Genomic DNA, 27,101 nt, shown 5'->3' on the forward strand with positions numbered 1-27,101 from the left:
CTAGGTACATACCCAGGAGAAATTGTTGCTCATATGTACACGAGGAGATACAGAAGAATATATTCAAAACAGCATCAACAAAGTGGAGGTAATACTTCCCCTTTGACAAGGGAAGATGTTAATCAACGTGACACTGTCATTGAGGGAAAAATACATGATTGAACGGCAGTGACAGACAACATGAATGAATTTTGGTGAAACGAAAGAGTCACAGAAGAAGATATGCCATGTGCTATACTTAATGTAACGGTCAAAAACAAGAAACACTGGAAAATGTGTTATTTAGGCATAGATATAAACATATGATTAAACAATAAAAATAAGTTAGACAGTGAGAAGACAAAATTCAAGGTACTGATTAGCTTTTGTGTAAGGTAAGGGGAAGATTGAGGGGAACGGGGGAAAGATACACAGAGGGAAGTTTTGTGACATGTTCGATCACTTGGACTGGACAGTTGGGTTCACAGTTGTCCGTTACATTATCACCCTTTATAACTTACACATGCAGAAAGATACATACATAACACATAACATACATATATGTCACATATATTCTCTTGCATTGAGTACTATATTAAAATATAAATAAGTTGAATACAAAATCAGGGCAGAAGTCGTGAAGTGGGTTGTACAATATGACCACACAAGTAACTTCTCGAAGTTAGGACAACTCACTTTCACCCTTTTCGAAAGGAGCTGCTGCTACTTCTGTGGTAGAGGCAGGCTCAAAATGAAGTGTAATTTGTCCATCGTATTCCTTCCGGGCAGTCCACTAGGATAGCAACCCTACGCGAATACCATTGACCTAAGCACCCCTTACCTTTGAGCTCTGTTGGCAATACACATAAGGCAAATAAAACTTGGAATTTGTAAGGTCTTTTTTTTTAAACTTAAAAAAAATGTTTTTAATGTTTATTTATCTTTGAGAGGGAGAGAGAGACAGAGACAGAGACAGAGCATGAGCAGGGAAGGGGCACAGAAAGAGGGAGACAAAGCATCCAAAGCAGGCTCCAGGCTCTGAGCTGTCAGCACAGAGCCCCACGCGGGGTCCCAACTCAAGAACCATAAGATCATGAGCCGAAGTCCAAGGCTTAACCAACTGAGCCACCCAGGAGCTCCCCTCTTTTTTTTCTTCTAGATACTGTAGTCATACGCTGGTAGGGGTAAATGTCACTTTGTAACAACAGCAAGAAAGTGGACGACTTATGGCTTTCTCTGTCCCTGTGGGATAAACCTTGATTCCTTTTAAAAGTCAAAATTTCAGGGGCACCTGGGTGGTTGAGTTGGTTAAGCATCCTGCTTCAGCTCAGGTCATGATCTCACAGTCCCTTGAGTTCGTGCCCTGTATCGGGCTCGCTGCTGCCAGTGCAAAGCCCGCTTCAGATCCTTTGCTCCCCTTCTCTCTGCCCCTCCCCCACTCTCTCACCCGAAAATAAACAAACATTTTTTAAAAAATCAAAATTTCAAAATAGTGTGCCTTTAAACCCTAGGTTGGCAAATTAAGGTAGTCCAAATCATCTGAAGTTCCATGACCACCTGCCACGTTTTGTTGTTTTTTTAAAAAATTTTTTAATGTTTATTTATTTTTGAGAAAGAGAGAGAGAGAGAGAGACAGATTGTGAGCAGGGGAGGGGCCAAGAGAGAGGGAGACACAGAATCCGACGTAGGCTCCAGGCTCTGAGCTGTCAGCACAGAGACCGATGCGGGGCTCAAACTCATGATCATGAAGTGAGCCAAAATCGGATGTTTAACCAACTGAGCCACCAGGTGCCCCCACCTGTCAGTTTTAAGCAAAATTGTAAAGATCTCCTTCCCTTCCCTTTCTCTTTATTTTTATTTTGTTTTATTCTAACCAGGTTTTCCAGGTGACAAACAGCTCCCTTATTCCTATTCTCAGTTGACTTCCAAATAATCCCTGCTAGAGTGTTAATTGAAAAGTAAGGTAATAACTATTACAGCTTACTATGATTCCTCCTGGGGTGGCTTTTATTTTCATAGAGGACTCAGAAAGGTTGGCGTGGGGAGCAGGGAAGCCAGGGTAAGAGATGACCTTCAGGAAGCTATACTAACTCCAATATCTGAAGAAGCAAATAAATAATATTTGTGATGCAGCCTCTGAAAGGTTGGCAAAACCTTGCTTCGGGCTCTGTTTAAACATCCAGGCTCTGTCTACTACTTTTGGAACTGAGCTGCAATAAAACCTCTTACTTTCCTGACCCGGGAGGAAATATTTTATAAATTATAGTGTAGAGAATTATTTGGTCAACATTTAGACCTGAAATGCCCTGAAGAGTGAGAAAGTTAAGGGGAAAAAATAGATTTGGAGAAAGGACAAAGGCCAAACTCCACCAAGAAAATGCATAATAGCGTAAAGAGAAGGAACTTTTCACGTGTCCAAGCATAAATGTCAAGAGTATTTCAACAAAGCCCAAGAGGTTTGAAGTTGAAGCCTGTGAAAGAAAGAAAGAAAGAAAGAAAGAAAGAAAGAAAGAAAGAAAGAGAGAGAGAAAGAAACAAAGAAACAAAGAAAGAAAGAAAGAAAGAAAGAAAAAAAAAAAGAAAGAAAGAAAGGAAGGAAGGAAGAAGGAAGGAAGAAGGAAGAAAGAAGGAAAGAAAGAGCAAGTCTGGGTGACTCAGTTAAGCATCCAACTTCAGCTCAGGTCATGATCTCACAGTTCGTGGGTTCAAGCCCCATGTCAGGCTTTGTGCTGACAGCTCAGAGCCTGGCGCCTGCTTTGGATTCTGTGTCTCCCAAGCTCTCTACCCCTCCCCCACTCATGCTCTGTCTCTGTCTGTCTCTCTCTCTCTTTCTTTCTCTCTGAAAAGTAAATAAACATTAAAAATTTTTAAAAGAGAGAGATAGAGTGAGAGAGAAGGAGGGAGGGAGAGTGTAATGCCTGAAGTTCCAAAACCTCCCACAAAAGACCACCAGAGTCGTAAGTCAAAGCCAAGTGGCAAGGGTCGTTTATTGCAGGTTCGAACCTGGTCCTCTGCGCACTCATCGCCGGTGACACAAGAGGCCACGAATAGGGTTGGTATAGCGTTTTTATAGACAGAGACAAATAGCACAGGGGAGGTTTTTTACTTGTGGCGGGAGGAAGAAAGGGGGAAGGGGGTAGGTGAGGAATGTGCTAAGCAGGCAGGTTTACAGAAGCGAGAAATGCCGGTTAGTTTGTATACAATCACTCATTCCGTTACATATCAGACTACATTTAGGAAGTTTTACAGCCCATTCTACAGCGGGTTACAATCAGGAAAGGTCTCACAATGCTCATAGCAAACAGCAAGCAAAACAGACTTCTCAGCAATTGTATTTCTTATCAAAGATCCATAATAAGCAGAAAAGAGAACCTAGCTTTAAACTAAGGCAGGGCTGTCATTTGGATTCAAAGCTGTTCCTTTCAAGAGAAGATGGAAAGGGAAGATTCTTGAAGAGAAAACAAATATGGTTCTACCAGCTTCCTGTCTCACCGTACTTGATAATAGTAACTGCTTTGCCTAAAGAAAGTATCAGCCCCTCATCTGATCTGGCCTCTCATCTGATCAGTCTGGATTGCTTCGGCCAACAGGTCACAGTGGAATCAAATCCGAATGCGCAGTCATGGTCCTGAAACTTCACTGTGAGTAGTCATCTAAGGATGTTGATGAGAAATGCAGGTTTCGGGTCCCCAGCTGAAGCCATGCGGCCTGGGCAGTTTTGTGTCCTAGCCCAGGAGTCTGCATTTCTGAGCACTCTGGGTGAGCTGGACGCACACAAGGGCCAGAGCAGTGAAGCCGGCTCAGGAAGCCAGACCTAGGGTTTGTGTCTCACGCTGTGGGGCCCCATCTCACATCTTCGCAAGAAGCCTTTTACTACAGCGTCTCCACAGAAACCAGCATTGCTCAGGTAAACCCTGAGAGCCCGTCCTTGGCGACACTGCCCAGATCGAGCTTTCTAGGCCCCGTCTCTTCCAATGCTGCCGCTCTGAACACTTACAGGAACTTCTCTACTCGCACAGGCATGAAACTGGAAATGAGAGAAAGGTTCATACTCTGAAGGCCAGTCCTTGACCACTGGAGGCAGGAGGTAGTAAGTAAAGGTTCCCATTCTCCCATCCTTTGGGTGGGCCATTTTCTGAAGTTCATTTTGTGTGATTCCCCAGATGGTCCTGGCGGGAACAAACCCCAGGTGCCCCCAGGGATGGCCAGCTCTATCACGCACCCTTGTTTGGGCTTTGTTCTTCTTCTCTTCTGTCCTTCCCAGTCTCCTAATCCTGTTCCTTTGGATCTTATGCAAAAGTAAACTACCTGCAGGTCAACTCTTGCTGCAGACTGCTTTCTGGGGAAAACCCAAACTGAAGAAGGGTTCTAGAAGGTTCTAAAAGCCTGAGGGATTGGGGCTGGGACTGGAGAAGATGAAGGTGAAACAGTACAGCCCTGGGTATATTCTCCCAATGCCGCGTCATTCAAGTGGCTACTCTTCGACCTGTTTGCTTATTAAACTTCCTCATCTTACTTCCTTTAAGAATAAGGCTCTGGAGAAAAAAAAATTTTGAAAATAACCAACCTAATAGAAAAGAAGCCAAGGGCCTGAATTTCACTACTGTTATGACCTGCAAAGAACTATATAACGTTCCACAATTGGAATTTTTTGTCTGCATCACAGAGTTGTTAAGAGACTAGCACATGATTATTATTAGATGTTAATATAACGTAAAATTGATAGCAATGAGCCTCGTGGCCAGACTCAGTCGCTCTATCCTTACAGTCATCATTAGCCACTTTGACCACACGAGTTTGCTCACGGTGATGGGAGGTGGGACATAAGTCCCAAACACTCTAGAGGTGACGGAAATCTTAGGATGTCATTGCAAAATCCGACTTCATTAGTTGATGCTGTATCAGTATGAGTCCCTATAATCACAGGGAAAAGGAAAAGAAAGAAGAAAGGCAAAGAATTTCTCAATAAGAAAGAAGTATGATCAGATGAGTTGTATGACCTCCCCATGATACAGGTACCCATTTAATTTACTCTCACTCTGTCTTTTCCTCCACAGTTTCTCTTTCTGATTACCTGGTAGTCAGCTGTCTGGGTACTTGCATTACTCTACAATACTAGGCATCTCCATAGATCCTTCCACAGGCTCTTCTGACATATAAAAGTTCAATATAAAAATAAAAGCCATATTTGTTATACCATAAGCTATAACACCATGTTGCTGGACTCACAGACTTCTCCACTGGCTCCCATTTGCTTTGTAGGGAAACACACAAAACAGAACCAAATCAAACCAAACCAAACAAAACATAGGACTTATGCCTTAGGCACTACATTTATATTTTCACATAATTTTCTACTGAAGTACAATATCCATTTAAAAAGGTACACAAATCATAAATGTACAGCCTGAGGAACTTTCACAAAGTAAATTCTCCTATGTGACCAGCATCCAGGCCAAAGGAATACAAGATTACAAGCATCCAAACAGTCTCCCTTATGTCACTTCTGGGCTTTCAATCCACCTCAGAGAGAACCAGTATACTAACCTCTAATACCGTCACTTTTACTGTGCTGGCTTCTCAAGTTTACACAAATTGGGTCACAATTTGCATTGAAACTTGTCTGGTTTCATTCATTCCCTATTGCCAGATTTATCCATGTCATTATCTACAGTAGTGGTTCATTTTCATCGCTGTATATTTTCACTGCACTCACTTGAATCAATATAAAACAATTAATGTATTCATTCTACTGTGGTGGAAAACTGGGATTATTTCCAGATTTTTGTCGATGACAAAAATTGCTGCAATGAACATCCGTATATGTCTTTTGTGCACCGTGTTTCCATTTCTTTGGGGGAGTGTACTTAAAGGGGAGCCCCTGGGTCCATGTGTCCAGCTATGCCAAAATGTCTTCCATGGGGCTGGGAATGAACAAGATAATTTAAAATTTATATGTAAAAACACAGAGCCAAATATAGCCAAGACATTCTAGAGGAAAGAATCCTCACCAAAGTGGAAAGACTTATAGTATCAAGTTTGATTTGTTATAAAACTGTAGTATAATGACAGTGTGGTACTGTTATCATAGTCAAATAAATGATGGGATAGAATCTGGAGTCCAGAAACAGATGATAGGGATATGTATCAGTACCTATACCTGTGTCTACTTGATTTGGAACTAAGGTGGTGAGGTTGAACATTGTGGAGACGGTGGTCTTTTCAGCACGTGGTGCCCTGTCAATATTATATCCATAGTGAAAGAAATAAATGTTCATCCCTATCTCACACAATAGACAAAATCCATTTCTCAGAAAGAAACAAGGTCCTATTTCAAATCTAATCAAATGTACATGTCTTTCAAGAAATTTAATTTTCATTTGTATGAAGATTAGTACTTCAGATACACTTCTTTACGGAGATTAAGATGAAATCTCTATGTATATTTTGGAACATTTATTCTCCTCTCTCCCTTTTTCCCTCTGCTCTTCTCCCCTTCTTCCCTCTCTTCCTCCTTTACTTTCTGCTCTCCCAACATCTGCCCTTTCTTTTGGGTTGACCGCATGCATCAGATAGCAAGGTAACAAATCAGCAACCCACGTACCAAATTGGACCTACAGAACTGTTTTAAAAGAAATTGTGTTAAAAAAAAATCCTGTTGCCAACACGACTGTGAGACTTTACACAAAATCCAATTATGGGACATCTTTTGAAAATTTGGCAGATGCGGCCACCCTAGGGCAGGAGCACTCTATGGCAACAGCCTCCTGGATATTGTGATTTTGTAAGGTTCTTGTCTGCTTTAGACAGGGAAACCCTCTTAGGTTCCCCTCAATCCTCCCGGGGCGGGCTTTCCTCGTGCATATTACCTGCTTGACCCCTATAGGATCTGCATTTAAGAACGCTGTTACCATTAATGTTTGATGAGAAGAGCCACTTGTAAAAACATGTTTCTAAAAATTTATAGATGCACAAATGTCAATATTGTTTTCTATTTATACACAGTTTTCAGTGTTCTACATATGGTAGCTAAAAAGATTTTTCTTCTTCTTCTTTAGTTTTTGGGCATAAATCCCTTCTTGTTTGCACAGGAACATTAGCTCAAATTTGCAGATACTGTGTGCTACAGATAAAATTGTTGCGTTTAAAACCATATGTCACACTGAACTGTTCAAGAGGCACCAAGCCTTTCTTACCCGCAGATCTCTAAAGATATAATTTTATGCTCAGTTAAGATGGAAAAGAGCATTAGGCTTGAAGATAAACCTATTTAACCATGGATGCATTTCGCTAAATTATTTTACCAAATGACTAGGTAGAGAGACATTAGTATAGTATGTTAAAGGCAACTTTTTCAATTTACATGTCTCCCTGCATATTAATCAGCTGCTAGGGGTTACAATCCTAAAGGCAGCAGGATCAGTAAGGATATTCCTAAGGATCTGCCTCGTGCTCATTTACACATCCATATTTACTTCCTAAAAGTTGTAATAAGGATCTCAATTCATAAAGTGGCTTTGAGCCATTTAACATTTTATGGGAATTTTGTTCTATTTCAGGCCACCATTATATTATGGTTATAGAAAGACATAAAACTCTATTACTATTTTATAGATGTAAAAAAAATCAACTTGAGTTCTATAAAATGAGTAGTTCATGACTGTGAAAAGTCTTTCAGGAATAAGATACATTTCACTGTAAGTATTCTTCCTTCTCATACACACAACTTGTAGGCTCTTTTAAGACACAGAAGCACATATGAGAATGTACATTTTGCTCTAAGCCAGTACGACCCCTAGGGCCCTGTCCTTTTCAGAAGGATGTTTCAATACAAAACACAATTTAAATGACAACAAAACCGAATTCATATCACAGTCTTGCAAAATTGACTTCACTCAGCTAACACACACCCATGCACGCGTGCACACGGCTTTTTTCTTCAAGTGATATTAAAAGACTGGTTGAAAATACAGAAAATTGAAAGTGACTGTGGAAGACATCATGCAAAATGTTTTAGCTGAGGCGTGACCAGAGCCCCAGCTTGACAGGGACCTCACTGGGGACCAGAGTCCAGCCCAGGGGTGACCAGAGCCCAGAACCACTTAACCAGTCTGTCTTGAAAACAGTGAGACTAAAATTGTAATAGTTTTTATAAAATATTGATGATGGGAGCAAATAAAAGAATTAAGAGTCAGTTTGGGATATATACATACATACCCAACGGAAGGCCACTTCTGACTTAGGAATACCTGGACCGGAAATTGCTCCCATGGCCATGAACACTGAATCACTTTGAGAACTGAGGCTTCATCTCCAGCTCTCACTCTGCCCGTGCTCTCCACTTCCACCCCTACCCCATTTCCTCTCCTCTCCACTGGCCCCAGTTGTCTGTTTTCAGCTCTAAAGTCAAAAAGAAAGTATGACAACTACTGTTCCCCCCCCACAGACACTCCCATCTCTGCCTGCCCACCCTCCTAGTGTGCTAAAAAGCGAAAAAAGAAGGTGGCCCTTAAGATGTGGATCAGATAGAAAACTAGAGATAAGGGAGGAAGCCATTGGAAGCACCTGATGGTCCATGATCAGCCACAATTCCTTCCTTTCATAAAACTTAGTTTGAGCAAGTCCTCAAAGCCCTACAGTCCTTTAGCATATTTACAGCCCTTTTCTCCAGCTAAATTTCCTTCTCTCTGGCCAGGGCAGCCATCTTGAAGGCTGTCCATCCATACTTGCAGCCTCGTGGCCTTCCCTAGCTAATTCTGTAGTCCCCTTTATCCACGGTTTTGCTTCTCGTAGGTTCAGTTGGCCACAGGTCGGAAGCAGATGAGTGTCCTTCTAACGAATCATCAGAAAGGCAGTCTATGCTGCGTCACAGTGTCTGCGTCATTCACCTCACTGCATCTCATACCTAGGCGTTTTATTTTTAATTTTTTTTTTAACATTTATTCATTTCTGAGAGACAGAGAGACAGAATGTGAGTAGAGAAGCGGAGGAGAGGGAGATACAGAATCCAAAGCAGGCTCCAGGCTCTGAGCTGTCTGCACAGAGCCCGACATGGGGGCTCGAACTCACAAAGTGCAAGATCATGACCTGAGTCGAAGGTGGACATTTAACCAACTGAGCCACTCAGGTGCCCCAATACGTAGGCAGTTTATCATCTCACATCATCACACGTAGAAGGGTGAGTACAGTACAATAAGGTATTTTGAGAGAGATGCCATATTCACATAACTTTTGTTACAGTACGTGGTTATAATTGTTCTGTTATTATTGTTAATCTCTTACCGAGTCTAATTTATAAATCAAACACTATCATATGTATATACATAGAGGAAAAACATAGTGTATATAGGGTTTGCAACTACCTGAGGTTTCAGGCATCCACTGCGGGTTTTGAAACATATTCCCTGCAGATAAAGGGAACTAATACATTCCTTGCTTTTGACCTAGAGGTTTTTGCCAAGTCTTCTAAATTTGAAGCCTTGCTTTATGATTTTCAGAATCCCTATCAGTAAATATTTGAAAAGTTTCAAACACAAAAATGCCACATGAAAATTTCCTCTTCCATTGGCATTGGAGTGCATCCAAAATAAAATGCTGAACAAACCATTAGTCAAACATTGATTTTCTCTGCTCTTATTTCTGAATTATCAATATTTCTGTGGTATATGTATAATGTTATAGAGTGGGGACCCTATCAATCTATGACTTTCAACTTTGTAGAACACTTGAAGCTGTATAGTAAACCTTGACTTGACTTGGCTCAGTTTGCCTGTTCTCTCGGCTTTCCAGTTTTCTCAGGCCCTTCCTTAACTTTTTTGTTATCAAACTTCAAGTGTGTGTGTGTGTGTGTGTGTGTGTGTGTGTGTGTGTGTGTGTGTAGATAGTTGGCTTATAGATAGATAGATAGATAGATAGATAGATAGATAGATATGAATCCAGTCAGATCTCTTTCTCTTCTGTGTTCCCCAAAGCTATGTGTCTCTATGTTCTTTTCAAAATCTCTTGGGTTGTGCTCTTTAACACATTTCTATCTCCATGGAGATGACACAAATCCAATTTTTCCTGTCCTATCATATACCTCATTCTCTTTGCTGGTGTCTATGCCTTGGGCTGATAGACATTGTTGTATACTTAATAAATAAAATAAAATAAAATAAAATAAAATAAAATAAAATAAAATAAAATAAAATAAAATAAAATAAAATAAAATAAAATAAAATAAAAATAAAAATAAAATAAAATAAAATAAAAAAGTTGGCCTTTGACTTGTTTTTCTGGCACAGAACTCCCAGAATCCTTGGAATTTCCTGATAGGAGTGTCTTTTGTTATTCAAACCAAGACCCTCTGGAACACACCAGAGCCTTTGCTGTTGAGGTGACTCAGGATGGGGCCCCCTAAATAGCCTCAGGATGGGGGCTGATCCCCAGTAAGACCAAATGGTCATTAGAGGGTGGGAATTCTCAAGTTCACCCCATCCCAACCTTTGGGGAGAAGAGCGGGACTAGAGACTGGGTTATAAAATCTCTTGAACGGTGAGATTTGAAGAGCTTCTGGATTGATGAACATGTGGATGTGGACATGCTGGGAGGGTGGCATGCCCAAAGAGGGCATGGGAGCTCTACCCTCCCCCACCCCACCCCCATAACTTGCCCTATGCATCTCTTGCCTTTGACTATTCCTGAGTTGAATTCTTGGGAATAATTTGGCAAGTGTAAGTAGTGTTTTCCTGAGTTTTGTGAGGCATTCTAGTAAATTATCAAGCCTGAAGGGATGAAGAGGTCATGGGAACTCTGGAATTCATAGCCAACTTGGGCAGAAGTGTAGGTAGCTAGAGGCAGTCTTGTGGGACTGAGCCTTTAAACGTGTGGAGTCTGATGCCAACTCCAGGTTGTGTCAAAATAAAATCGAATTTTGGGCATCCAGTTGATGTAGAGAATCAGAGAAATATATTCTGCTATATTTAATTCCTAGCTAGGTCCCTTAAGTCTCTTGTCCCTTTCCTCCCCTCCCCTCCCCTCTCTTCTCCTTTCCTCTCCTCTCCTCTCCTTTTCTTTTCTTTCCTTGTCTTCCCCTTAATCATGCAACTTCTTGAAAGACAACTCCCTAATAGATATTAACTGTTTCTTTTCTCTTTCCTCATCTCTCTTCTTTTCCCACCCCTCCCCTCCTCTCCTCTTTCCTTCCCCCAATCTCCCTTCCACATCTGTATCCCTAGCACCTATGACTTTCCTTAAAGCCCCAAGCTTGCATTACCATCTGCTTACTGGATATCTCAAACTGGAGATTTTTATAGGCACCTCAAACTCAATGTGTCTAAATCTAGTTGCATTCTCTCCTCTTTACTCAAATGTTTTCCTTCTCCCCTATTTCCAAACCCAGCTAAAAGCATCACTTAATTAATTATCCTTAGTTGTATTTCTTTATTCTTTGTGTTCACTATGGACAAAAAGAATTATAAAGCACTGGGTTAGTGCTCGCTTCTCCATGTAGCTGAGATATCTAGCTAACCACAAAACTCCACGCGTCTGACATTCAGGAATAACAAAAGTGTAAGTAGTCCATTTGTACGTGGGTGTTTCATACATGTCCCATCGAGAGAGGGAACTTGTGATGGCTGTGGATTTTCCTTCTGGTTGAAACTCATTTGTGTTCACGTTCCTATTTCAGAAAAGAGGAAGGCTGCATCAACTGTAATTAAAAATTTGAAGACATAAATTCACTTAGACATTAATTCCATAGAATGCTCTTCCTTAAAGACTTCTTTCCTAACGAATATACTGGGTATATGTAATATTCATCTAAATGGGCATTAGGAATGGGATGAGAAACTGACATCATTTTTGAAATCAATTTTGTTACGGTGTGATTCCCATGCAGCAAACCACACCTATTTTAAATACATAGTTCAATGGAATTTGACAAGTGTATACACCTGTGTAACTACCTCCACAATCAAGGTACAGAACATTCCCATAAAACCCCCAAATTTCCTTATGTCCCTTTGCATTAGGGCCCCTCATCCTTCCTTAATCTCAAGGAAAATATTTACCTGCATTCTGTAATTTTAATTTTCTGGGATTTCATCTGAACAGAAGCAAACCATATGAACTCTTTTAGGTCTGGTTTCTTTTGTGCAGCATGAAGCTTTTAAAATTAAACCAGCGTGTTGTATAGATCTTGCTCTTTATTCTGAGTAGCTTTCTATCATATGACTTCACCACAGATTGTTCATTCATTTGCCAGTTTGGGGCTATAGTTAATAAAACTTCTAAGAACATTCATGTACTCGTCTTTGGGTGGATATATGTCTCTCAGTGTCTCAGGAAAATGCCTACCAGTGGAATTGTAGGGTTATATATTAAGGGTATGTTTAACTTGATAAGAAAATCCCAAGTTGTTTTCCAAAGTGGTTGAAACATTTAATATTCCCATCAACAATGCTAATTCAGTGAAGCTGGTGATTGTATTTTATAAGATTTCTGTATTCTACTGATTTTATGATGACTCATGATATTAACTACTGAAAAAGGATGGCTGAAATATCCAGCCATAACAGAGAGTTTGTCTATTGCTGATTTCAGTTGGGTCAGACTTCTCTTCATGTATTTTTGAAGCTCTGGTATTAGGTACATGAACATTTGAGGTTTGTTATATTATCCTGATAAACCGACTCCTTGGTAAAATGTTCCCTTCTATTTTTGCTAATATTTCTTTACCAGATGTGTACTTTGGTTAGTGTTAATATAGCCATTATAGTTTTCTCTTGATCCGTAGTGGCACATTATATTGTTTCCCATCCTTTTACTTTTAAGTTATTTATGTCTTTATCTTTAAAGTCTTTTTCTTATAGGCAGCATACAGCTGTCTTACTTTATAATCTAGCCTGACAGACCATGCTTTTCAAGTAGAATGTTTAAATTGCTTACATTCAGTGTAGTTGTCTACAATTTGGGGATTATATCAACCATCTTGATAGCTTTTGTCTCTTTATTTCATTTTGTCTCTGTTCCTTTTTACTTTTCCTGTTTTGTTTTGGATTAATTGGATATTTTTACTATAACACTTTATCTATACTAATGGCAGTTTATTTTTCCCATGACATTTTTAAAAACAATTTGCATTTTTAACTTACAAAAGCCTACCTTCAAGTAATAGACCCCTTCAGGAATAAAGCAAGAGTCATAAAACAGTATAGTTGTATTTCCTCCCTCTCCTTCCTGTTTCTAATTATACTCAATTACAGATCATTTGAGACTTTTTTATTTTTTATTATTTTAGTCTTCTTTATTCTTCATGTCAGTTTAGATAGTTTCTGGTGCTACATTTTCAATTCAATAATTTTTCTTCTGCAGTGTCTTATCTACTTTTAATACAGTTGAGTGATGTACCAAATGTATATATTTATTTTTCAAGTCTACAGTTTTTAGACTTTTTCATCACCTCCTATTTTGCTCATGTCGTTCTTGAAATACTTGAGCAGATTCATAGAGGCTGTTTTAAATTCTCTGTCTACTAATTCCATAATCTGTGTGATATGTGTGTCTCTATTTATTGGTTTTTCTCTTTGTTACAAGTCTTATTTTCCTGCTTTCTCACATGTGTGATAGTTTCCATTAGATGCTGGATATGGCATTTCACAAGATTTAATGCTAGATTTTGTTGTTTTCCCATAAAGAGCTTTGGACTTTGTTGTGGCAGGAAGTTAGGTAACTTGCAGGTCAGCTCGATACTTTCAAAACTTGTTTTTAAATGCAGTTACAACAGGTTCAGAATGACCTCAAGGTAACCCTCTTTATGTTAGGATGCCCTCTGTCTTATGGTCTAGAAAGCAACTTCAGGCAGAAACCTGGGATGATCATAGTGCTTGCCTTGTTTGCTTCCTTCTCTCAGGGTCACCACCCTGCCTTTGCTGCCTGCTTTATTTTTTGTCTAATGTCTGAAATAGTTGCTTTATATATTTTGCCCATTTTTTTTCTAGCTTTGTTCAGCTTTTATAGATTTTTATGGTATAAGGATAAATCTGTTCATACATCATGGCTGGAGGCAGAATTCTGACTTCCCTTTTCAGAGACATAGTGTGTGATTATTTCTCCAAAAATTTCTTTGTTCATAAGAGAGAAAGATTACCTTTACATACCAGAAAGTACTGCTTACCCCCAAGTTTACTACATCTTTGTCTAATGGAAGATATTCAATAGACTGTACATTTTTTTCGGGCCCACACCATTACTTTTGTGTTTAGAGAAGCAGAGGTTACCCTCTATCACCCATACCGTTTGCTCATGAAAAAAAAAAGTTGAATATTATATATGTTGCCTCAGTTAGTTATTGCTGTGTAACAATCCATCCCAGTATTTTAGTGGCTTAAAATAACAACCATTTTTTTTTTTCATGAGTCTGTGGGTCGATTAATCAGTGCTACTGGTCTGACTGAGCTTGCTGTGGTTCTATCAGTGGCCTGTGTTCATCTGCTGGTCTGAGAGTCCTCTTTCTTGCTCTTGGTTGGATGCTCTCACATATCTTGGCCTTCATCTGAAACACCTGGACTGATTCAACTTTTTCCATGTGGTCTGTGTTTGATGTCATGGGGTGGCAGTTTTCCAAGAAAGCAAATGGAGTTCTTTAAGGCTTCTTGGACATGAACAGACTTCTGCCGCATTCTTTTGGTCAAAACAAGCCACAGCATCAGCCTATACCAAGGATTGGAGAAATAGAGCCCATATCTTGATAGGAAGAGATGCAAGTCACATATATAGCAAAGGGATATAAAGATAAGTGGACGTTTAGAGCCATTTTTACAATCCATCTACTATATAAAATTTACCTTTGCAAAGTGATCTTAGTTTAGGAAACTGACTAGGCTCAGAAAGATTACAGTGATCTGAAATTTTCTCTCCTGATTGTCACTAATTATGATGACTCATTCCAACATATGGGCAATGAGAACACCAGGAAATCTCATTAATCAGCTGTCTGTTTCTGTCTACTCTAGCTTCTGCCTGTGACTATTTCCATATCTTTATTGGTATTTTTACCAAATCATGCAAATATGTCATAGCCTATAATCAAGCAAATACTATTAAATGAACATCTATTCTGAATGTCTTGGTGAGATATTACGATAGCTCCTTGTACCATGACCCTTATGACATTTATCATATTTTACCTTTCTTCTAGCTACTTTTTACATTGTGTAATCCTCAGATATACCATCTAGTTCTTGAGGTCCAAAATCATATCCTTTGAAATTTGTGCTCCCTTCAAGACTAATCCCCAGCCCTTAATAGTTGCACCACTGAATAAGCTGAATAAAAAAGAGGTTAAAGTAAATATACTGCAGCTGCTTTTCTAATGAGCAGTAAGGATGGTTTTCATTGTAATTTTGATCAATACTATAAATAACCACAGCTACCATTTACTGAGTATGTTCTATGTCCAAATACTGTTCTAAAATGCTAAGAAAAGCAGTGTTAAGAAGAGTGAGTAACTATTCATTGTTGCCTACCTGAATGTCAGTCTATATTATAAATGTTCAGCAAATGCATACTTTGCTGCCTAGTGTCTGGCAGAGGACAGAACAGGGCTTTCAAGACATAGAAATTAGATTCAAATCTCTCACTGCTGCTGCTCAAATATGTTGGCCAACCTGAGGCTTCTACCCTATAAAGCAGAGATTTTTCAATATTTGACTCATAAAAAATACAAGAACTTAGAAGAAATAAAATATATGGAGAGTCTAAGACATAGTAGGGACTTACTGCATGTTCATTTAATTCAATTCCTCCTCCTTCTCTCTCTCTCTGTCTCTGTCTCTGTCTCTCTCTCTCTCTCTCTCTCTCTCTCTGAATGCAGGTCTGCTTTATTGGCCATCACTGCAGAGCCGTAAGTAGGTCCTTGTAATTTTACAAATGCGGCTTGGGAAGAAGATTAACCTGGGGGAGAAAAGAGAGGTGTGGTTTCTGTTTACTCCGAATCTCCTTAGACTTCACTCTCATTTTGGAGGGATAAGTCTTGTCAAGTATCTGAAGCATTGAGGACCACCGTGGGATGATATCCCACCATTGCAAAGGAGAGTGGGCTACTCTCTCCATGCAGCCTCAAAATTAGGGGGCAGATCTATCCCCTGTCTTCAGAGGATAGATCAGGGAAGGTTTTTCTCCTGCTCCTTCCTTTCTGGGAGCCACGTGACCCATGTCTATTGCTCAGAAGCTCTTTGATCATCCCTTCCACTTTTCTCCTCTCCACTTGGTAGTTACAACTACAATTACAACTACTTGGTAGTTACAACAGAGTCTTTGGGACTCTGGGACTTTTCACTCTTCAAACTTTCCCACAGTTCCCAAAGTGTAGATCACTAAGGAGATACTTAGGAATTCATTTTACCAGTAATCCCACTCTTGGCTGCAGCAAACATCTAGTCTTCCTCATGGCATCACAGCAAATTTTAAAAGATTTGAAAAGAGAGGAGAGAGGGCACAGGATCGGGAGTGGGTGTGTTAGGCAAAATATTGCCCCCCGCACCACCCCCCAACACACACACACATACAACCACATCCTAATTCCTGGAACCTAAGGATATGTTACCCCTTTGTGGGTGTGATTAAGTTAAGGACCCTGAGATGCAGAGATTATTCTGAATTATTCAGACAGACCCAATGTAACCTCTACCCCTCCTGACTGTGGTCAGAGAGAAATGTAGCCATGGAAAGTGGGGCAGGGAGATGTAACGCTGCTGTCTGTGAAGATGGAGGAAAGAACAGCAGCCAAAGAATGACATTCTCTAGAAGCTGGAAAAAGCAAGGAAACAGATTTTTACACTGAAGCCTCCAAAAAAGAATAAAGCCCTGGAAACACCTTGATTTTAGCCCAGTGAGCCCCATCTTGGACTTCTGACCCACAGACTGTAGGATAATAAATTTGTGTTATGGACACCACAGTTTGTTGATAGTTTGTTACAGCAGCAATAGGAAAGTAATGTGGTATGGATGGACAAGGATCAGCAGAAGAGACTTTGCCAGAATTGCATAGCTATTCTCAGGTGATCGCCTTTATCCTTTGCTCAAACTTAGAAAGACTTCCTTTAAAATCTCTGATATAAGCCCCATCAGAACAAAGATTTTTCTCCATGGTAACAGACTTCAACAAGAACAAGAACTTTTTCTTCCCCTCCATAATGTTGCATTTCTGTACATATGCATCTATCTATCTATATCTATATCTGAGATTAAAATAAAAAATAGAATAGAGAAACAGAGGTGATGTAGGCAGGCAATGTTATAAACATTCAAATCTTCATCGTTCATTGCCATATACCTTTGCCATATGCCTGCTACATGGAAGGCATGTGACTGTGCACTAAGGAAATAGAAAATTAAACAAACAAATTAACTTTGGCTTCTGTCCTCGATGCAACACCACCCACTTATTTGATGCCTAGATCAACTTTTTATTTCTGAGCACTGCTTTTAGAAAGAACTAGTAAATGACCCCTAAACATTGACCTTTTTCTATTCTATAGTATTTTACAATGGCACCTGATTTTCCCAATGATGGTAATTCTCAGAAGGCATTAACTCACCAAAGCAGAAATCTGTCTTATTTCCCATCCTGTACCTACTAAGGCAGAGATTAGGAAGATTCAACAGAAACTAGAACAGTAAAATAATCAGTCCTAGCGGAAGTTCACAGTCCCTTGAGTCCTGGCTAACGAACACCATGTTGTGCATTAACAACCAATTGAACCAAAGTATAGAAGGCCATTACCAATTGTTGCCTATGTAGAGAGGGAGGAAATAAGAATTTTATTTCTCACTGAGAAAAAATTTTTTTGGAGGTATTGATGAAAATTGGCCCTTCAAGCAGCAAGTGACCTGAGATAAGACCAGTACTTTGTGATACCTTGTAGCTCTGCTTTGAGAAAGTTCCTTAACTTCCAGGAGCATCTGTTTTATCATTTTTTAGACATGTATGATACATTATGGAATCATAGAAATGTCATCAGTATTATATCATAGGAGAAAAGATTGTAAAATCACCTAGTGGCGCGCCTGTGTGGCTCTGCTGGTTGAGAGTCTGACTCTTGATTTCGGCTCAGGTCACGATCCCAGGGTCATGGGATTGAGCCCCACATCGGGCTCTGCACTGAGTGTGTAGCCTTCTTGAGACTCTCTCTCTCTCTCTCTCTCTCTCTCTCTCTCTGCCCCTCTCCCTTGCTCACTCTCTCTCTCTCAAATTATATATATATGTGTGTGTGTGTGTGTGTGTGTGTGTGTGTGTGTGTGTGTGTGTATACATATAATTGTTTTAAAGCACCTAGTGACATGTTTGGTACAAACAATATAAATGAAAGGTCTTTTATTCATTCTTTCATTGGTTCAAAACCTACCTGGCATTTGCAAATACAGTGACAGTCCTTGAACATAATAATTCCCCACACCTGAGAATTGCTGACTTTCAAATTTTGAGATTTTCAAATGGAGTCACCAAACTGCCAAGATTTGCACAAAATGCTTCAACAGAGCAATTATAAGTTAACTCTCTCTTTTGTTTCAAGCTTCATTTTTAGATGTTTCATAACCAACTCCTTTGGAAAGGAAAGAACATCTAGCACATCAGCGTTTTTTAAGCACGTTAGGATTTGAACAGCTGAATGACAGTATCTCCTGGAGGAGAAATTTTCTACTCACAGAACCTGAGACAAGAATCATCTGTCCCAGTTTTATGAATTACAAAAAAAAAAAAAAAGCTCCAGTGGCTTTTCTGCCAATATTTTTGTGATATTGGAATTCTGATTGAAACATGCAAGTTCAATGTAATCCTTTCACTACTTCTTGAAGGCAAGACATGCCTTTTTCTTTTATATCCTCCATATTCCAACCCATGATAAAGATGTATTTTATACATATATCTTCATACATATATGTGTATACATGTATGTGATATTCATTAATTATTAGATTCCTGAAAAGCAAGAAAGGCTCTTTTTACAAGATAGAGCTTACCATATAGCTTTGAAATTAGAAAGCTTCTAAAATGTGTTTAACCTGTCTTGTGAGGGAGCTAGCCCTCAATCCTGGTTGCAAAATAGAATGATGTAGGCAAACTTTAAAAGATATCTATACCCGAAGTGCCCCCGCCTTCTGATTTCATGGGTCTGGAATGGGTTCTAGGCTACATTGGGATTTTTAAAAAGTTTCTCAGGTAATTTTAATGAGTAGCTAAAGTTGAGAAATAATGACCTAGGCCAAGGGTTTAGTGGTCTGAAACCCCTGCAGTCCATTAGAATACGCTGGGGAAGCTTTAAAGCAATGCTGGGGGACAAGGCACACTCCAGACCTTCAAATAAGAATATGGGGTGGAGGAGGGGTCTGTAATTTTTAAAGCTTCCCAGCATGTGCCACCGGGGTTGAGAACCACTGCATACACCATGCCAGTGAGTAATGATTATGATGTACATTAGGCATCAAATGATCCATTATGCAGCTTTATATTCCAACTGACTGCAGCTGGGACTCATATTAGACTCCTCATCTTTGTTTCACATATGGAATTAACAAATTAATTTCAAATTCTATCATACCTTTGCTAAGATGAATACTGTGTCAGTGATCAGAGAATTGCCTCCAGTGCCTCTGACATATTTGCTTTCACAATATTTTGAGAACTAAGAGTCTACTGTGAGCAAATATTAATATCATTCCACGTGAGCAAATTTTGTCCGGAATTGGCCTTAGGCAATTCATGATTTCATGAGCATTAGGGTCTCTCACCCTTACAGACATATTACGTTCTAGGAATTTTAAGCTATACAGTTGCTTTAGGTAAACTTCTAGCCTTCATGCTCACCACTCTTTAACGTCTGCCAGTCCCAGGGGGATCTTTTTAATATATAGGGAAGTATGCAGGCTACATTGCTAGGCTATCACCAAGCTCAATCATACCCAGAACATGAGAGGACTTTCAAGAAAGCTGCATCTTTTCTTGGCACCTTGATATCACCTGTCTGTAAAGAACTGTCATTGTTTTTCTCAGTATATTTCTTCAACTAGCAATGGAAGCATTGCTCTCGTGTCATGGAGTAATTTGACTTGATAATAATGAGTAGTCTTTAGTAGCAGGAATTTTTATGCATCTTCCTACATGGTCTTTGCCTGGAAAACATTTTATTGCATGGTCTTTGTTGGCCCTCTTGTAAATCTGTTTTGGAACAGAATCCTTAGGCATCTGGATTTGAAATGAGGCTTTGTTAGTTGTGAAATCAAATTCACAGTCCTTCTGTGGTTTTGGTGTGAGAGCTCCATCTGGAAATGGATCAGCCCTTACTGTCTCAGCATATGTCCCAGGGACTACATTCTCCCAATAATTTGAGCAACTCTGTGGTTCCAAATTCAGCAATTTTCTCCTTCTTTGCTGCTATATATCCATCTATGAGCAACCAAACTTCAGGAAGCTAAAAAGGACATAGAGAGATATTTACAATGAAGAAATAAAACAGCATCTCATCAAAAGTAAGTGAGGCTGAAATATTCTTCTGTTTTGCATTCTACTCAGGGTTATGGAGGGGTTTTACTTTTTTCTGATTTTGTTTATGTGTAAGTCAGCTGAGCGCTCACCATTTTCCTACAGATCAGCATTTCAGCATCACAGACTGACCTCTGCCATTAACTCATTGGGCATGCCAAGGGGCCTTTCTAATTACAAAGCTCTGGGGCATAATAGAGTGGCTCACGTTGTTGAGGCAGAATGAGGGCAAGAAATGGGTTTTCCCACTCTAGGTTTGGAAAAAAATATATGAGACAAAGGTTTCTATACCTCAGTATGTCACAGAATTCAGATGGCCACTGTTCCCTGAATGGGAAGAACTACACTTAACTGCTTCCTCTTTCATATGGGCCACTGCAAATGGCCAGCCATGACCTTCAGAGACTGGTCTTCAACTTCGCTTGCAATAGAAATATAGCCATCAATGTCAATTTCTGGAACATTCCCATGACACCACAGGTGAAAACATAATGCTTAAAGCAGGATGAACAAGAAGGAAAGAGCCATCCCCCTTTGGCCCTAGGTTGATATCCAATATGGAGAATTTTCACAACAATAATAGAAACATACTTTCCTTCATGTCTCCCCTTATCCTGATCTCTTATACAGTCTTATATATGCTCTGTTTTCAATGGAAACTGCCTGCTGCTAAAGCTTTCAGACTGTTCTAATTCTGGAATCTTACCTTCAGATGACTTGAGATCCTCTCAGAGGGAATGGAAGTCAGGAAGAGATTCTAAAGCCATAATCCCCACTAGATAACATCTCTGCCCAAAGATGAGGCTGCCATTTGAAAGAATGACCAAAGGTGCACCTGAGTGGCTCAGTCGGTTAAGTGTACAACTCTTAATTTTGGCTCAGGTCATGATCTCATGGTTTGTGAGATCAAGCCCCAAGTCAGGCTCTGTGATGACTGTGCAGAGCCTGCTTGGGATTCTCTCTCACCCTCTCTCTCTGCCCCTGCCCCACTCATGCACATGTACATGCTCTCTCTCTCTCTCAAAATAGATAAATAAACATAAAAAAAAAACCCAGAATATAAGCTCCTTAAGGGCAGGGACCATATTTCAGCTATGAAAGAAAGAAAGAAAGAAAGAAAGAAAGAAAGAAAGAAAGAAAGAAAGAAAGAAAGAAGACCAAAAGGCCATTTCTGGGTCCATAAATCTCAAACATTAATGCCCATAAGTATCATCTTGGACACTTGTCAGAAATTCAAACTCCCAGTCCCCTTTTGTCTAATTCAGAAGGACTGGGTTCAGGCCCCGGTGAGGGAGCCTGATCTATCACTGCACATGACTCTGACAACATTGGTCTATGGAAAACACACCAAGTGTTGCTAACCTAAACTATAAGAGGCTTAGAAACACAGCAATAATTTTTTCAGATGTTTTTTCAAAGGTGGGATTTAAAGCGTATTTGTTGTCAGCACTCTTAGTTTATTTTGGATACCAGAGAACCCCGAGACTCTCTAAAACCTGAAGGGCATCTGGAGTTCTTTATTTTTGTGTGTCTTGGCACAGGAACTGACTAGGATTAGATATTGGGGCACATCATTCAGTCAGTAAGTAATACTTAAACTCTTGCTTAGCTGTGAGAATTGCACTAGGTACTGGTACAAAGACAAATGAAATGCAGTCCTTGCCTTTGATGAGTTCAGTTTAGCAGAGGAAACAGTGACATGAATGAATTTAATAGATGACGTGAAAAAGTGTCATCAATGCACTTCAGGCAACACAATTTACTTTGCCAGGGGAAATTTAACAGAGATAATAGAAGCTGAGTTTTGTTTCAAACTATTGCTAGAAAATTGCAAGGCATGGAAGAAAAGAACATTTTGAGAAGTAGGAAAATTCACAAGTAAGATCAAGGAGTTAAGAAATAGCTTTTAGGGGTGCCTGGGTGGCTCAGTCAGTTAAGTGTCCAACTCTTGATCTCAGCTTAGGTCTTGATCTCAGTGTCACGGGTTCATACCCTGTGTGAAATTAATTGATAGTATAGAAGTCTTATAAGTAGTTACCTTAGGGTAGGGAGCATGACAGGGTCTTGGAGAATTCTAGAATGTTTTGTGTGTGTGTGGTGGTTACTCAAATGAGTTCGCTTTTTGAAAATTTACTGAATTTCACGCTTAAAATGTTGCACACTTCTGTACTTATGCTATAATTTAATACAAATTTTTACTTTAAACATTTTCACAGGAAATTTCTCAAAATGGAGGACGTGTGCTATTTTCTCAGATGGGACGTAGCTTTTTCTGGCATTACATTGAAAGAAAACATTTTTCTCGCTCGACTTTGCTTCCTCTTGGACAGTGTTTTCAACAACAAATATCAAAGCAATTTTCCTTAAAAGAGAAATGAGAGATTATTGTGTAAATGTAGGGAATACAGGATGAGAATCTAAATTGTGTGGAAATATAGGCATGAGGCGGAACAGAAGCAATGTTTCACAGATAGAAATCACAGGACGAAGTTCAATTATCTATAGGATGAGGGAAAAGGGAGATAAAAGTGACTCTAGAGTTTCTAGCTTGATATATTTGAATGATTATGCAGTTGAACATAATGAACCCTTTTGTTTTCATTTGGATATGTTTGGTTGGAGGTATTAGAGGATTATCTAGGTGGACATAGTTTTATGCAATTGAAAATACGGGTCTGAAACTTAGCAAAAAGGTCAGGATTGGAAATGTAATGGGTTTCTTCCAATGTATATTTTATGGTTCAAATTTCTGTTTTATGGATATAGCCCTGAGAATAGATGCAATGCTCCAACACTTGGCAGATGTAAAGAGAAGGACGGATGATCAACAGAAGCTGGGAACGTGATTAACAAGGAGGTTTCAAGCAAGGAGCCCATTTGCCATTTTTTAAGTTTATTTATTTATTTTGAGAGAGAGCGTGAGCGGGCGAGTGGCAGAGAGAGAGGGAGGGAGAAAGAGAGAACCCCACGCAGGCTTTGAGCCGTCACCACAGACGTGCAGGGCTTGATCTCATGAACCCGTGAGATCATGACCTGAGCTGAAATCAAGAGTCAGATGCTTAACCGACTGAACCACCCAGGCGCTTCCATTCGCCATTTATTTTAACTGCTTTTAAGTGTCCCTAAGTTTCTGAACACGCAGCAGACCTAAGTAATTCTTTTTTTATTAATTTTTTTAAACATTTATTTACTTTTTGAGAGACAGAGACAGAGTGTGAGCGGGGGAGGAGCAGAGAGAGAGGGAGACACAGAATCCGAAGCAGGATCCAGGCTCTGAGCTGTCAGCACAGAGCCTGACACGGGGCTCGAATTCACAAACTGTGAGATCATGACCAGAGCCAAAGTCAGACACTTAACTGACTGAGCCACCCAGGTACCCCAGACCTAAGTAATTCTTGTATTCTTCACTCGTAATTCTTTTTTTTTTTTTTTTTTTGATGGAGGGAAGGGCAGAGAGAGAGAAACTTAAGCAGGGTCCACACCCCATGCAGAGCTCAATGTGGAGCTTGAGCCCACACTGACAGTGATTCAGACTGACAGTGATTTGGACACTTAACTGACTAACCAGCCAGGTGCCCCCATTCGTAATTCCTATATTGTTTATTCTCCTTTAATATTCATTTTCTAAGTGTAAGAAGTATTTTAGCTGCATCAAAAATAGTAGCTGCTGTTCCACAAAACATTGGTTACTCATGTCTGAAGCACAGTAATACCAGAAAACAGTATTAGATTGGACCTGTTATAACGACACTTATTTCAGAAATACCTTACAACTTAAATAAAATTGATGTTGACATATCACGTCTATAGTCTCACAAGTGAATTTCAGACATCTGAATCAGATATCCATAAAAACCTCCTATAAAATGACTTTTGAGAAGAACCGCATTTTTAATTTTTTTAATGTTTATTTTTGAAGGAGAGAGAGACAGACTGTGAACAGAGGAGGGGCAGAGAGAGAGGGAAACACAGAATCAGAAATGGGCTCCAGGCTCTGAGCTGTCAGCACAGAGCCCAATGCAGGGCTCAAACTCATGAACCACAAGACCATGACCTAAGCCAAAGTTGGATGCGTAATTGACTGAGCCACCCAGGTGCCCAGAGAAGAACTGGATTTTTAAATCAACGTGGAACATGAAATATTCCCAGGTTTGGGTAAGATCAACAAATACTTATAAAATTATCTTAGTTGTTTAAAATATTATAGTTTTCTTCTGAAGTCTCTTCATCCATTACAGTTTACTGGAGCTCGCAACTATCCTCTGAGTCCATACTAACCATACCCACTAGGGCAAGAAACACACTCTATTTCCCTGTCTGTGAATTCAGTGTTCTGGAGACCTGTTGGTACGTGACAAATTACCTGCAAAAATTAGTGGCTTAAAACAATCCCCCTTTATTAGATCCCACAGTTTGGGGGATCAGGAATGCTGGCGGTGCTGAACTGACAACTCTTCTCCATTGATGGAAGTGACTGATGGTATTCAGCTGGTGGATGGGCTGGGTAGAAGACTGAAGGGGAGACTTCACTCACATGTTTGGTGTCTTGATAGGGATGGCTGGAAGGCTAGGCTCAACTGTGACTGTCCCGTGGAGTACCTGTAAGTGACCTCTCTAACGTGGCAGATCTATGGTAGTTAGTAGATCAGTGGTTCAGGGTCCCTGGAGACAGTGTTCTAGGGTAGAGGAAGTGGACAGGGCTAGATTTTTAAGCCCTGCACCTGAAAAAGGGAGCGAGATTCCTTCTGCTATCATCACTTTGTCAAGCAGTCACAGAGGCTACTCAGGTTCAAGGAGAGGGGACAAGAACCTCTATCTCTTGAGGGGAAGAGCTTAAAACAATCTGAAGTTCTCCTTAGTCCCTGTAATAGCCCATGTGATAATAATAATAAATCATTTATAACGCTGAATATTAAATATTTGTGTATACCAACTTAGACTCCAAAAATAAAAGCAAACCTGAAAATAAGTTAAAATATCATGAAATGTATTTATCTAATTTTTTTTTTAAAAAAGATAGATGATTGTTTCTTGACCTGGACCTAATCATAACTGGAATTAAAATTTTGAGAAAATGAAATAGAAGTTTCTAGATACTTACAGATGGTATAAAATATGCATATGGTAAGAGCAGAGAAAGACTAGAAATTAACTGAATTATTTTTTATGCCGTGATGTACTGTTAACAAATTTGGACTCTTCCACTTAGAAAAACACACATGATTCTTGGTTTTTCTCTACCGATCATTGAAAAATACGTATTCTCAATTTTTCACATGTGTAAATCTCTGTGTGTTTGGCTTTGATGCTTAAGTGTTCTGAACAGGAAACTCACTGTGATTTCATTCTTCCTATCTGCCTGGCCTTGTGGTAAGCATAATACTTATATAATTAATTCATCTTTAGAACCAATATTTGATTTGAGCATCATAATCCTCATTTTATAGATGAGGACTTGAGATTCAAAAAAGGCATGCATGTATATATGCATATATATATGCATATTATATATATATGCTTATTATATATATAATACCTGTGTATAATATGCAATAATATGTAAATACAATTATTTTAAAACAATTTTAAAATTAGTTACCCTCCTTCTGTTTCTTAGAATAGAAATGATGTCTCTCAGGTGTCTCCTCCACTCTGTTTAGTGCAGCATGCCAAAATAGCTTTTAAATTATGAGGTGTATTTTCACTTACATTATAGGCAAAATGTCTGGCCGTGTCTGTTCTTCAGGCACGACTAAAACTAAATGAGCATTAATCACTACCAGCAGCTTTTGACGTAGATAAAACACGGTGTGATTCCAATCTGGGATTTCACAGTTTGAGTTGCAATACTTCTTTTTCTTCAGGTGATCAGCTCTGCTGAGCTAACAGCTGAGAGAAGCAGTGAAGACCACCATGATGTGATTGGTCAAGGCAAGATTAGTGTTGGTCCGATGCACAGTCCAGTTTTCAATCATCTTAATAGCACCCTACAGAGCCCTCGCACAAAGAACCTGATTGGTATTTGTCTGATACTGATTAGAGATGTTTGTGTAAGACCTTCATTGACATTGTTTCCAAGGAGAAGTGACCTACCTACAAGGAGCGGGTTAGGATTTCCAAGTTCAGACATGCTTCGGTATATTGGGCAAGGATGTCGTGCTGTATCTTACTTAAAGCATTTCCACCGGTGCCACGATGCCCTGAGGGTTAAGTCCCAATTTCCTTCTTGGTACCCAAGCACTTGGTCTGGCACCTCCACTTCAGCCCCATCCTTCACCTGTGTCCACACCCTTCCTCCGTGGCACCATGTACCCCAACTGACCTGAACTTTCTAAGTGATGTCACAGTGAGACACTTACACTTGCTTCTCATTATAGGTATTCCCATCTGGTTGAGGAGTGTGGGGGATTCCTGGGAAGCTCAAAATAGCAAGTAGGTGGAGAGATGCCCCAAGACAGTGTTGAATTGCATACAGTGTGCACACAAGATCAGCTCCAGACTCCAAGGTGATGAGTAGAAATAATTACTATCCACAATGGACCTGGTGAGGGAGACTCCAGCCCGTAGGAGTCTGGCCAGGAGAGACTGGCTAGTTTCATAT

At 39.7% G+C, this 27,101-nt stretch overlaps 1 long non-coding RNA gene across 1 annotated transcript; it reads right to left on the reverse strand.

The window, feature by feature from the left end:
- Positions 1 to 11,380: 11,380 nt before the first annotated feature.
- On the reverse strand, positions 11,381 to 26,781 carry LOC122238341. Its single transcript, XR_006217249.1, has 3 exons — positions 26,594 to 26,781; positions 15,739 to 15,912; positions 11,381 to 11,668 (listed from the first exon to the last, which is right to left on the reverse strand). It is a non-coding gene; the product is annotated as an uncharacterized LOC122238341 (long non-coding RNA).
- Between the last annotated feature and the right edge of the window lie 320 nt (positions 26,782 to 27,101).

Source organism: Panthera tigris, chromosome B2, assembly GCF_018350195.1.
Source record: "Panthera tigris isolate Pti1 chromosome B2, P.tigris_Pti1_mat1.1, whole genome shotgun sequence".
In the NCBI taxonomy this organism is placed as follows: Eukaryota; Metazoa; Chordata; class Mammalia; order Carnivora; family Felidae; genus Panthera; species Panthera tigris.